Source organism: Lactuca saligna, chromosome 4 (genome assembly GCF_052625555.1).
Source record: "Lactuca saligna cultivar CGN05327 chromosome 4, ASM5262555v1, whole genome shotgun sequence".
Taxonomy (NCBI): Eukaryota; Viridiplantae; Streptophyta; class Magnoliopsida; order Asterales; family Asteraceae; genus Lactuca; species Lactuca saligna.
Window position 1 is genome coordinate 17,265,603 of NC_136420.1, and position 13,604 is coordinate 17,279,206.

A 13,604-nucleotide genomic window follows, 5' to 3' on the forward strand; every position below is an offset into this window, starting at 1 on the left:
GAGGAAGCAAAGGAGGTTGCTATTTCGTGGATTTGGAGCTTAGATCATCACTCTAGAGGTATGATCTCGGACTATTTTCTGTTTGGTGAAGCATTATGTAATTTAGGGCTTATGATGGTCATTTATGGGATGATGTGGTGCCCATTGGTTCCCTCCTTGAGTTGAGGTTATGGATCTGAACCCATAAGAGAGCCTCACTCATCAAGCTTTATGTATGACAATGGAGTCCATGACCTTGTGTTGTAGTAAATGAGTCAAAAACATCATATATGGTCATATAGAGGTTGTATGTGCATCAAGATTGTAACTTTACGTGCTAAATGAGCTTGGAGGGACCGGATCTATAGATTAATGGACTGGATCTGACCTTTAGAGCAAGATTGAGTCAGTGCATGGCACGGACTCGCCGAGTCCGAAGAACAGACTCGGCGAGTAGCATGAATGTTGCCCGACCACACAGTGAGTGGCCTCGCCGAGTTGGGGAGGGTGGACTCAGTGAGTCAAGGGGGAGTCAGAATGGACCGGTGGATTGAGTCAAACTGGACTCGCCGAGTTGTTTTGAGACTCGGCGAGTCGAGTCGTGGTGGCCCTACAACTCATGCCAGGTGGAACTCGTCGAGTTGAGTGAATGCTCGACGTGTCAAGGGAGGATTCCAGGGAAATTGGTGTATACGCCCAGACTCGCCGAGTCGCCTTGGTACTCGCCGAGTCCGGTCAGAGTTGACCATTGACCAGAGTTTACCAGTGTTGACTCCTTATTGATAGTCAACCTTAGAGATATAAAGTGTTAATTAGAAGCATAAATGTTATAGGAGGATTAGAGCTCGGAGGATCGAGCACGAGGGATTTCCAGGATTCGTGAGATACCGAGATACGCGAGGTGAGTCTTCTCACTATACTTTACCTTGAGTAGGTAACCAGAGTTATGTGATAGAGTATTTGTATGCTATGTATATTATGTGTTGTACTGCATTATTTCTATGTGATTTATGTGGTGCATGTCTATCAGAGCTAGAACCTGAGGGTTCACAGAGTTTGGGTGCACGGACCCACAGAGTTATAGCCTAGAGTGGCTAATATGTGTTATATGTGGTATTTTGGGGAACTCACTAAGCCTTGTGCTTACAGAGTTGATGTTATTTGTTTTAGGTACTAGTGACGACCGCGGGAAGGCACCGGCTTGATCCGTATACACACACGTTCGGAGCTTGATGTTATGATCTTGGGATTTTGTACTGTTTTGTTGGATAATTAAAATGGTTGTTTTTATGAATATCGATGGAATTATGTTTTATAAAAATTGAAAAAAAATTGTTTTAAATTTTCGGTGTTACAAATTGGTATCAGAGCCTTGGTTTGAGGGATTCGGGTACACCTTCGGGGGTATTTGAACTCAAACTGAGGAATTGAAGAGATATTTCAAAATAAAACCAAAATTTTCTAAGAGTAAAAGATTTTCCAGGAAGAAACGTGTGTACGATCAGCCAGCGCCCGAACGGTGAATTCCCAAAATACCTTTATATTATGTGGTGATTATTATTAATGTGATGTGTTTGCATGCTAGAGTAGGCTAGGTATTGCTAATAGGACTAGAGTGGCCTGTTTTGTGGTGCCTTGGCCTAGGGAGGGGTGAGCTGCTATGAGATGCTGAGAGTAATTAGGTAGCAGCTAGGGCTTTGTGTGAGATCTATTTCAAAGTGATAGAGTACTTGGGGATTGGGATCCGAAGAGGAAGATTTGGGGTGTGTACTGTAACGGTGCGGACAGTAGTATTGGGCCCGTACTACTGAAAGCACCGGTGCGATACACAGTCCAAATAAGAATCTTGGGATACCAAGAATCAAGGAGGGGTGGATTGTCGAATGTAAGGGCGTTCGAGTGAATTCTAATTGTCGCATGTTGTATTTCAGAGGTTGATCATGGTGAGGACACGTCACATGCCGGAGAATGCCGGAGCTAGTGATGAGGAGATTCGACAGATCATTCATGAGGAGGTGGCTGCGGTCATCAGAGCTGAGATACCAGAGATGTTCGGGTCTATTAAGACCGCGTTGATTGAGACATTTGACGAGCGCTATGCCGCTCTTTCTGAGGCTGCGGTTGCAGCGGCTACCGCAGCGATTGCTGCGGCAAGACCCCAGGGAGGTGATGCGACATTGTTTAGGGAGTTCAGCAACACCAAGCCACCAGAGTTTGATGGTACGCAGGATCCGGTGGCAGCTATGAGGTGGATATCTGATATGGAGGGATGCTTCTTCACTTGCTCGTCCCCTGAGCATTTGAAGGTTCGGTTCGCGCTGAACCAGCTTCGCTTGGGAGCGAAGGACTGGTGGAAGTTTGTGACGGCGCACTTCACACCGACTGAGCTTTCGGCAGTGACCTGGGAGAGGTTCACTACCATGTTCCGAGATGAGTACGTTCCTCAGGTGGAGAGGGAGCGTCTGGCACAGGAGTTTCTGACCCTCAAGCAGGGTACCGAGTCAGTTACCGCGATTACGAGGAAGTTTCATGAGAGGGCGATGTTCTGCCCTGAGCACGTGTCTACCGAGCAGGCACGTATGAGCCGTTACCTGAGCATTCTGAGACGGGATATTCGGGAGTTCGCTGCAAACTCCTCGTATCGGACAGTTGTCGAGCTTCAGGCAAATGCTCGGAAGAGGGAGATTGAGCTTGAGACTCAGGCCAGGGAGGAGGCGGAGTCTCTGGGGAGGGATCGGCGGCCGGCACAGTCCCAGCCGGCAGCCAAGCGGGCCAAGCCCGCTGATCTCAGACCCGGGAGCCAGAAGGGCCGCACTTGTGGAAAGTGCGGCAAGGGTCACGATGGAGTCTGTCGAGCAGGGTCTTGCTACAAATGTGGCAAGGAAGGGCATATGGCCAAGGACTGCCCCAAGGGATTTGCAGTGTGCTTCCACTGCAACCAGATCGGACACCGGAAGGCAGAGTGTCCGCTGCTGCGCGGAGCATCTCAGGGGTCTGCTCCCGCCGCCATCAGAGCTACTGCTACAGAGAGTCGGCCCGTGAAGGCCGAGACACCGAGGGCTCGGGGGAGAGCCTTTCAGCTGACTGCGGAAGAGGTCCGCGCTGCACCCGACGTTGTGGCTGGTACGCTTCCTTTTTATTATTTATTTATGGTGTTGAGATATTATGCTTATATTATGCTATGCATAGGTACCTTCCTTGTGAATTCTGTACCTGCTTTAGTGTTATTTGACTCGGGTGCGAGTCGATCTTTTGTATCTTTGACATTTAGTCAGCATATCGGTGTTAGTCGTGGGGCACTGAGTCGGCCCCTGCGGGTTTCCATAGCCGCCGACAGAGTGATTTGTGCCACAGAGGTCCTCCGGGGATGTGTATTGGAGATTTTTGGGGTTGAGTTCCCGATCGACCTAATTCCTATTGCGATGGGTGATGTCTGTGTTATAGTGGGCATGGACTGGTTGAGCCGATTCGGTGCGGTTATCGATTGCGAGCGTCAGCTGGTGACTATACGAGATCCTAGTGGGGGAGCTCTTTCGGTTTACGGTGAGGGTACACATTCTGGATCAGCCTTTTGTTCGGCTGCTAGGGCGAGGCAGTGTTTACAGCAGGGCTGTAAGGGTTTTGTGGCGTATGTGATGGACACGCGAGTGATCTCCGAGAGACCAAGTTCGGTGGATGAAGTTCCGGTGGTGCGTGAGTTTCCAGATGTCTTTCCCGAAGAGTTACCAGGTGTGCCTCCTGTGAGGCAAGTGGAGTTTGGTATCGATTTGGTTCCGGGAGCCGCGCCTATCGCTAAGGTGCCGTATCGCCTTGCGCCTCCAGAGATGCAAGAGTTATCCTCGCAGCTTCAGGAGCTGCTGGGGAAGGGGTTTATTCGGCCGAGTAGCTCGTCGTGGGGAGCACCCATCCTGTTTGTGAAGAAGAAAGATGGCTCGCATCGCATGTGTATTGGACTTTGGGGGTAGTTGGGACATGTATTTGCCCTTGGCAGAGTTTTCCTACAATAACAGCCATCATTCGAGCATCGGTATGCCGCCCTTTGAGCTGTTGTATGGTAGGAGGTGTCGGACTCCCATATGTTGGGGAGAGGTTGGGCAAAGGGTAATGGGTAGTACGGAGATCGTGAATCAGACGACAGAGCAGATACAGCTGGTCAGACAGAGGTTATTGACCGCTCAGAGCCGACAAAAGAGTTATGCGGATAGGCGCCGATCCGAGCTGGAATTTTAGGTCGGCAACTTCGTTCTCCTGAAGGTTTCTACTTGGAAAGGAGTGATCCGGTTCAGGAAGAGGGGCAAATTGGGACCTCGGTTTATCGGTCCGTTTCGTGTGATTGCAAGGGTAGGCCGGGTAGCCTACCGGCTGGAGTTACCAGCAGAGTTGGGGCAGATTCACAACACTTTTCATGTATCGCAGTTGAGGAAATGTATGGCCGATGAGTCGGCAGTGGTTCCATTAGAGGATATTCAGGTGGATGCAAGCCTGAATTATGCTGAGAGACCAGTGGCTATTAAGGATCGGAAGATCAAGATTTTGAGAAACAAGGAGGTACCTCTGGTATTGGTTCAGTGGCAACATTGGAGGGGATCAGAAATGACCTGGGAGTCGGAGGGTATGATGCGGGAGCAGTATCCGGAGCTGTTTTAGAGCGAGACTTCGAGGGCGAAGTCTAGTTCTAGTGGGGGAGAGTTGTAACATCCGGATTTTTACCAGGTATCTTGTAAATTAATTTTGTGGTATTGTGAGGGGGACTCGGCGAGTTGGAGCTCAGACTCGCCGAGTAGGGATGCGGATTTGGGCAATGGAGCGCGCCTGGACTCGGCGAGTCCAGGATATGGACTCGGCGAGTCTGCGCTGTGCAATGAAACCCTAAATTTCCGGGTTTGAGGCCTATTTAAAGGGCCTTATGGCCGTCATTTGTGCTCACCCAACCCTCAGTGAGAGACCCTTGTGTTCTTGAGCGATTTGTGAAGAGAAAGGAGCATTTCTTGACCTTGTGTGTGTTATTTAGCAAGAAGAAGGAGACTCTAGGCAAGAGGAAGCAAAGGAGGTTGCTATTTCGTGGATTTGGAGCTTAGATCATCACTCTAGAGGTATGATCTCGGACTATTTTCTGTTTGGTGAAGCATTATGTAATTTAGGGCTTATGATGGTCATTTATGGGATGATGTGGTGCCCATTGGTTCCCTCCTTGAGTTGAGGTTATGGATCTGAACCCATAAGAGAGCCTCACTCATCAAGCTTTATGTATGACAATGGAGTCCATGACCTTGTGTTGTAGTAAATGAGTCAAAAACATCATATATGGTCATATAGAGGTTGTATGTGCATCAAGATTGTAACTTTACGTGCTAAATGAGCTTGGAGGGACCGGATCTATAGATTAATGGACTGGATCTGACCTTTAGAGCAAGATTGAGTCAGTGCATGGCACGGACTCGCCGAGTCCGAAGAACAGACTCGGCGAGTAGCATGAATGTTGCCCGACCACACAGTGAGTGGCCTCGCCGAGTTGGGGAGGGTGGACTCAGTGAGTCAAGGGGGAGTCAGAATGGACCGGTGGATTGAGTCAAACTGGACTCGCCGAGTTGTTTTGAGACTCGGCGAGTCGAGTCGTGGTGGCCCTACAACTCATGCCAGGTGGAACTCGTCGAGTTGAGTGAATGCTCGACGTGTCAAGGGAGGATTCCAGGGAAATTGGTGTATACGCCCAGACTCGCCGAGTCGCCTTGGTACTCGCCGAGTCCGGTCAGAGTTGACCATTGACCAGAGTTTACCAGTGTTGACTCCTTATTGATAGTCAACCTTAGAGATATAAAGTGTTAATTAGAAGCATAAATGTTATAGGAGGATTAGAGCTCGGAGGATCGAGCACGAGGGATTTCCAGGATTCGTGAGATACCGAGATACGCGAGGTGAGTCTTCTCACTATACTTTACCTTGAGTAGGTAACCAGAGTTATGTGATAGAGTATTTGTATGCTATGTATATTATGTGTTGTACTGCATTATTTCTATGTGATTTATGTGGTGCATGTCTATCAGAGCTAGAACCTGAGGGTTCACAGAGTTTGGGTGCACGGACCCACAGAGTTATAGCCTAGAGTGGCTAATATGTGTTATATGTGGTATTTTGGGGAACTCACTAAGCCTTGTGCTTACAGAGTTGATGTTATTTGTTTCAGGTACTAGTGACGACCGCGGGAAGGCGCCGGCTTGATCCGTATACACACACGTTCGGAGCTTGATGTTATGATCTTGGGATTTTGTACTGTTTTGTTGGATAATTAAAATGGTTGTTTTTATGAATATCGATGGAATTATGTTTTATAAAAATTGAAAAAAATTTGTTTTAAATTTTCGGTGTTACACTTCTTCATAAAAATGCACCAAGATTGCCCAAAATGATTACACACTCACTTTACCAAGGTTAGAACGGTTTAAGGGTTTCTCTCAGGCTCTCAAGGGAAAGTGTGGCCGCAAATGAAGGCCATAAAGGACTTTAAATAGGTCACAAACCTGGATAATTAGGGTATCTCTGCCTAGTACCTACTCGGTGAGTCCCTCCTTTGACTCGTCGAGTCCACTCATTAAATCCACGCGATCAACTCGACTCGACTCGGCGAGTTGGTCCCTCAGCTCGTCGAATCCCTCCTTCAATCTCAAGATTAACATACACAATAATGTCCCTAAAAATCCGGATGTTACATCAACACCGGAGGAGATATACGTATCGCAAGAAATGAAGTAAAACCTAAAATACGAAATCGGTTTAAGCCTTTCAGCAATGGAACTTGTCGATTGTGAAACCAAATCTAACATCCAAAAAATACAACCAATTTAAATTTTTCAAAAAACCACCCGATTTTCATTAAATTATTTACAAAAAGGTTTTCAATACAAATCATTTAGAGTATCCCCAGAATCGCATTGCTACAAAATCATGAGGAGCGATACGATCGCGCGTTCGCCTTGGCACGGTCTCCTGAAGAACCTGAAAGACATTAAACCACAACTGTAAGCCCGAAAGCTTAGTGAGATACTCCCAAAATACCAACCACGTATACGCCCTTCCAGGCTGCGACCTTCCGGTCCAAAACATATAAAACATACATAACATAACAGAACATAGAACAACCATGCATATCGGGTCTACTGTGTGACTGGTCCGCCGTATCGGGCCTTCAGTCCACCGGATCCATCCTCCAGGTCTAGTCATGTCCTTCGAGTCTACAGTGGGGTTGGTCCGCCCGCATCGGGCCTTCAACCCACCTGGTCCACTCTCTGAGTCTACAGTGTGACTGGTCCGCCCGCATCGGGCCTTCAGTCGGCCTGGTCCACTCTCCGAGCCTCGGCACGTCTGGTCTGCCCTCGTGGGGCCTACAGCCTATCAGGACCACTCGTTGGGCCTTCGGAATAACCGGTCTGCCTGGGTATCTTGGCCTACAGCACAAAGCAGGACTCGCCTCAACCCATCTCTAGTCCAAACAACCATGTGCACAAAACATACAATCATATAACAGTTATAGCCAACAAACCGAACAAACAGATCACATAGCATATCATTACCCTACCCAGGTTACCGACCTAACCGATCACTAGCATAGCATCACTTAATATATATCGGGGAACTGACCTTAACAAGGTCTCCTAGCATGTACCATCCTAGCTACCAGGATGCAGACACATCAAACAATAACATCATAACCATATCCGAATCTCAATCCAATAAAGGGCCGGCCTTGGTGCCGTAGACCCTGTTGATATAGTGAGGATAACTCACCTCGAAACTGCCGGCTGAAAGGATAAGATCCCGCTGCTCCGAACTCTGACACAGACTCCTCCACTGAACATCAAAACATACAACTCAATAAATACCCTTAATTACCAAAATACCCCTGGAAGACAACTGGTCAACCTTGGACAAGTCAAAGTCAACCCCTGACTGACACTACTCGTCGAGTCCTTATGCTCAGAACTTCCTTCAATCAGCGACCCAACTCACCGAGTCGCCCCAAGACTCGTCGAGTCCAACAACTCTGAGTCCACTCGCACCCAACTCACCGAGTCATCCCTTGACTCACCGATTCCTCGACTCAACCAGAAATATTGGGACTCTTCGACAAGACTCGCCGAGTCCAAGAACAGACTCGCCGAGTCCAAGGCTATCTTCAACCTACTCGCCGAGTTGTTCTTCCAACTCGTCGAATTCCAGGCCATCTTCAAGCAACTCGTCGAGTCCACCCATGTGACTCGTCGAGTACCACCGGTCTGAATCCATACAGAAGCATCTCAGGCCATGCAATTGATCCAAAACATAGATCCAACCTCCTACAATCCATCCATCACGTAAAGTGGCAAACTTTACGTGAATCTAAAGAAATCTAGGCCTTATTCACCTTAGAACCAAGGTTTAGGACATGATAGCTCCATTAACAACACAAGAACAGGGGCTTTAATGCTCTTAAGATCTTCTCCACTCCAGATCTGAGGTAGCAACCTCAGATCCATCCCCCAAACATCAAGATGCCACACAACCAAGCTCCCCACACAACCCCAAAATGAGAAACTAGGAAAATACAGCCCAAGAACGAAAGTGTTACCTCCAAAGGATGCCTCAACAGCAATGAAACTCGAATCCAAGCAAGGCCCTTTGATCCAAGCCACTTCTCCTTCAAGATTTCTTCAACCAACACCTTTCCCAGCTCTAATTTGCTCCACAAAGGGACTCTCCACGAATCTAGGGTTTCTGGGACTCAAGGGGGGAATAAGGGAGGCTGTGGAGGGGCATAATGCTCTTTATATAGGGCTTAACCCCGAAAATTAGGGTTTTCTCCATACAGCACCTACTCGCCGAGTCCATCTTTGGACTCGCCGAGTAGGCCACTTGACACGCGACCATAGTCGCGACCTAACTCGCCGAGTCACCCTCCAAAACTTACACTTTTAGCCCTTCAACTCTACTCTTGCGATTCCGGGATGTTACAATTCCTCCCCACTTAAATTAGGCTTCGTCCTCGAAGCCTACGGCATCTCATCTTCAAATTACTTCCCACGACGCGCCACCTGACCTTAACCGAACCAAGTCCCTTAAGGCACAACCATAGAAACCGGAAGCTCACCTTCTCCTTCCATACGGTGCTCCAACTACCTACTCCACCCAGCACCAACTATACCCTCCGATAACCGCACTCAACAACCGAGAATTACCCATGAGGCCTTACTGCTCCAATTCTCATCTTTCACGTGACACATATGGCTATAAAACCACGAACCATCGGATCCCCGATCCGAATCCCACTCTATCCATTCCATGACGACAGAAAGACCCATTCTTCCATTCCGGAGCAACTCCCCTGAGTTCTCCTCTCGCAATCACACATACACACACGCTGATCTAGCTCTAGCACCCTCAGGTTTGGAAAACCTGATACACTGATGATATCCTCAAACATCCTTCCAGGATGAACCGCTAATACATACCCAAAACTCTGATCAGAAGCTCACTGAGAGTCCAAGACTCTCTCTCTGTATCCCTTCCGAACCCCTCTCCCTGGCTCTACGCCTGCGGTATTCCCTCCGCGCCCTGAGCAAACATATCGAGTCGAATGAGCTTTTATTCTGCCGCCGCAACACGCTACTCAAAGACCATCGACGGACCACTCTAATCATAACTCTACACTGCCGCTTTCACTTCCGTGAATTCGCACTCCCTTCTGGAATTTCATTCCTCCTTCTTTCCTTACCAAGGAAACCACTCGTCCGCCCAGTCACCATGACAGGCACTATGGTGCTCATCCCACGCTACATTACCTCTTTAAAGCGTGCCCGACATCCATGCATCACCACTACTCTGACTCTCATCGCAGGGACTCTCAAGCCCATGCACTACCTTCACTGCTCAAAATCGCTACCCGGGGCCAGACCTCCCAATGTAATCACACTGCAACATACGCAACCCATAACCTCGAACCGATCCAACCATACTCGCAGAGTCTTCAGCATGACTGGACCGCCTCCCCAGGCCTTCAGCCAATCTGGACCACTCTCAGAACCTTCAGCCAATCTGACTGGACCGTCCTCCGAGCCTTCGGCCTGACTGGTACGCCTACCGGCCTTCAGTCTATCCGGACCGCTCAACTAGCATTCATCATTCCGAACTATCCCTTCGGGAAATCCTCCCGCGCATACCGTTCTAGCCCTCTAGGGGTTTCGAACTCTATCTCCATCATACATACTCAATCCTGGCCTGCTCCCATGCCTTCCACAATCCATTGCTCTAGGTCTGTATTTCGCCCCGCACGCCTGTTACTCACCCATACGAGCCTGCTCTCGGCTGATAGAAATACCGCTGAATTCCCCAAGCAGCTAAACAACCTCTTAGGCCCAACGATCATCCAGAGAATTTCCAATTCTCCCCCACTTAAGACACTGACAATTAATCACCGGTCGCCATCACCGATCTCCCAAAGCAATCTTGCAGAAAATCAACACTTACACTCAAAATGTTTCTCACCAGCGTTAACAACTTTCATAAAAATCATGTTTCCACACTGAACAACCCGCTCGAAAAGAACCTAATCTTCAAATATCCATTCCTCAGACTGCAGAATCTACCCGACCTTCAAACCAACGCTGCATCCACCACCAATCCTCGCAAAGATAATCAACGATAGCTCGAAGTACTAATCCATAACCATATCGATCCTTCAGGGAACAAAGGATACCAAAACGAAATCTCGATCACAACTCGCCAAACCCTCAAGGGACAACGGATACTACACAAAAACCCGAAACGCAATTCCATAACCAACCAATGAAACTAGTAGATAACAATACTCCACAATAATCATAAATAATCAAAAACCACAGAAAGAAACATACCCGCAGCAGCAAGCTGAAAAACACGTCCCTAAGCCCTTAGGGGCTCCGCTCCACCCTGACCTCCACCTGTGATCCTCAACGTAGCCGGTGCTGGAGCCTGCACCGGTCCTGTAGCAAGCCGTGGACAGTTGACCTTCAAATGTCCAACCTGATGACAATGATAGCATATCCTCAAATCCCGAACCGGCACTAACTGTCGACAATCCCTCGCATAGTGTCCCTCCTTTCCGCACTTGCGGCATGCTCCACCGGACCGACAAACTTCGGTGTGACCCCTTCCACACTTTCCACAGACGTGGCTACCCTGATCTCCCATCCTGGAATCAACGGTCTTAGAGCATTTCGTCGCCGGCTGCGACTGAACCGGAGCTTGCCTCAGCTCACGCATCTGCAACTCAATCTTTAACTCACGCCGCCTGGCGGCCTCCTGCAACTCCAGCAAGGTCTCGCACCTCTGCGCAGACACAAACTGCCTGATGTCTCTCTTTAGCATACTCAGATATTAGGACATCTGAGCCTGCTCCGAAGCGAACTCAGGGCAAAACATCGCCCTCTCAGTAAACATCCTGGTGATTTCCGTCACCGACTCCGAATCCTGTTTCAGCTCCAAGAACTCCTGAGCCAACCTCTCCCTCTCGACCTACAGAACATAACGAGTGCTGAACATCTCCCTGAACCGATCCCATGAAATCGCAGCCCTCTGCGCATCCGAGTACGACCCCGTGGTCAATCTCCACCAATCCTTTGCCCCGAGCCTTAACAGGTTCAGAGCACACCTCACCCTCTGATCAGCAGGGCATGAGCACGTGAAGAAACATCCCTCCACATCTGATAACCATCTCATAGCAACGATCGGATCCTGAACTCCATCAAAAGTGGGAGGCTTCGTATTATCGAAGTTCTGATACTGAAAACCTCTACTAGCTCCTCCCCCTGTCGCTGCTACAGCTGCTGTAGCCGCTGCGACAGTCGTCTCCGTGAGAGCCGCATAGCGCTCATCAAAATACTCCACCATGGCGGTCTTGATCGACCCAAACAACTCCGGCAGCTCAGCCCGAAACAATGCAGCAACCTCATCATGCAGGATCTCACAAATCCTCGCATCCAACTCGTGCGTACTCATCTGACTGACAACCTCGGGTTGTACAGACCCACCCGGAACTCCCTCTCCTGCTCCTGATCCTGACCCGGATCCACTCCCAGCGTGCCCTGAAATCTCCATACTGAAAATAACACACCAAAATCTCAGACATATTCCACTATCCCGGGAACCAACTCTCATCCCAACCCTAGAGGTCATGGTTTCCCTGATACGCGTATGGGTCCGTGCTTTCAGTAGTACGGGCCCATACTACCTTCCACACCTACCCATATTTGTATGAAGTACTTCCACAACACCCTAGCGACATACATAACAACGCTCTATCCTCACAACTAGAGGAACACTAGAAATCTCTCACAAGGAACCTAGGCTAGCAGGCATCATAAATCAGGCAACTCATCAAGAAATCTTGAAGATCCCTAGCCTAACTCTAGCATGCTGTTCTATCAAAGCTCAATAAAACAATTGACATGTATGGTACTTTGGGGTTACTTACTGGCTCCGGCTGATCGTACCTCCGCATCCTCCTTTACTTACTTTGAAAACCATTTTAAATTCTCTTTTGAAAACCCTCCTCGATTTGAGACTGGAGTCACACAAGGGTTCCTCCAATTCACTCAAACCAAGGCTCTGATACCAACTTGTAACATCCGAAAAATACAACCAATTTAAATTTTTCAAAAAACCACCCGATTTTCATTAAATTATTTACAAAAAGGTTTTCAATACAAATCATTTAGAGTATCCCCAGAATCGCATTGCTACAAAATCATGAGGAGCGGTATGATCGCGCCTTTGCCTTGCCACGGTCTCCTGAAGAACCTGAAAAACATTAAACCACAACTGTAAGCCCGAAAGCTTAGTGAGATACCCCCAAAATACCAACCACGTATACGCCCTTCCAGGCTGCGACCTTCCGATCCAAAACATATAAAACATAGATAACATAACAGAACATAGAACAACCATGCATATCGGGTCTACTGTGTGACTGGTCCGCCGTATCGGGCCTTCAGTCCACCGGATCCATCCTCCAGGTCTAGTCATGTCCTTCGAGTCTACAGTGGGGTTGGTCCGCCCGTATCGGGCCTTCAACCCACCTGGTCCACTCTCTGAGTCTACAGTGTGACTGGTCCGCCCGCATCGGGCCTTCAGTCGGCCTGGTCCACTCTCCGAGCCTCGGCACGTCTGGTCCGCCCTCGTGGGGCCTACAGCCTATCCGGACCGCTCGCTGGGCCTTCAGAATAACCGGTCCGCCCTGGATATCTTGGCCTACAGCACAAAGCAGGACCCGCCTCAACCCATCTCTAGTCCAAACAACCATGTGCACAAAACATACAATCATATAACAGTTATAGCCAACAAACCGAACAAACAGATCACATAGCATATCATTACCCTACCCAGGTTACCGACCTAACCGGTCACTAGCATAGCATCACTTAATATATATCGGGGAACTGACCTTAACAAGGTCTCCTAGCATGTACCATCCTAGCTACCAGGATGCAGACACATCAAACAATAACATCATAACCATATCCGAATCTTAATCCAATAAAGGGCCAGCCTTGGTGCCTTAGACCCTGTTGATATAGTGAGGATAACTCACCTCGAAACTGCTGGCTGAAAGGATAAGA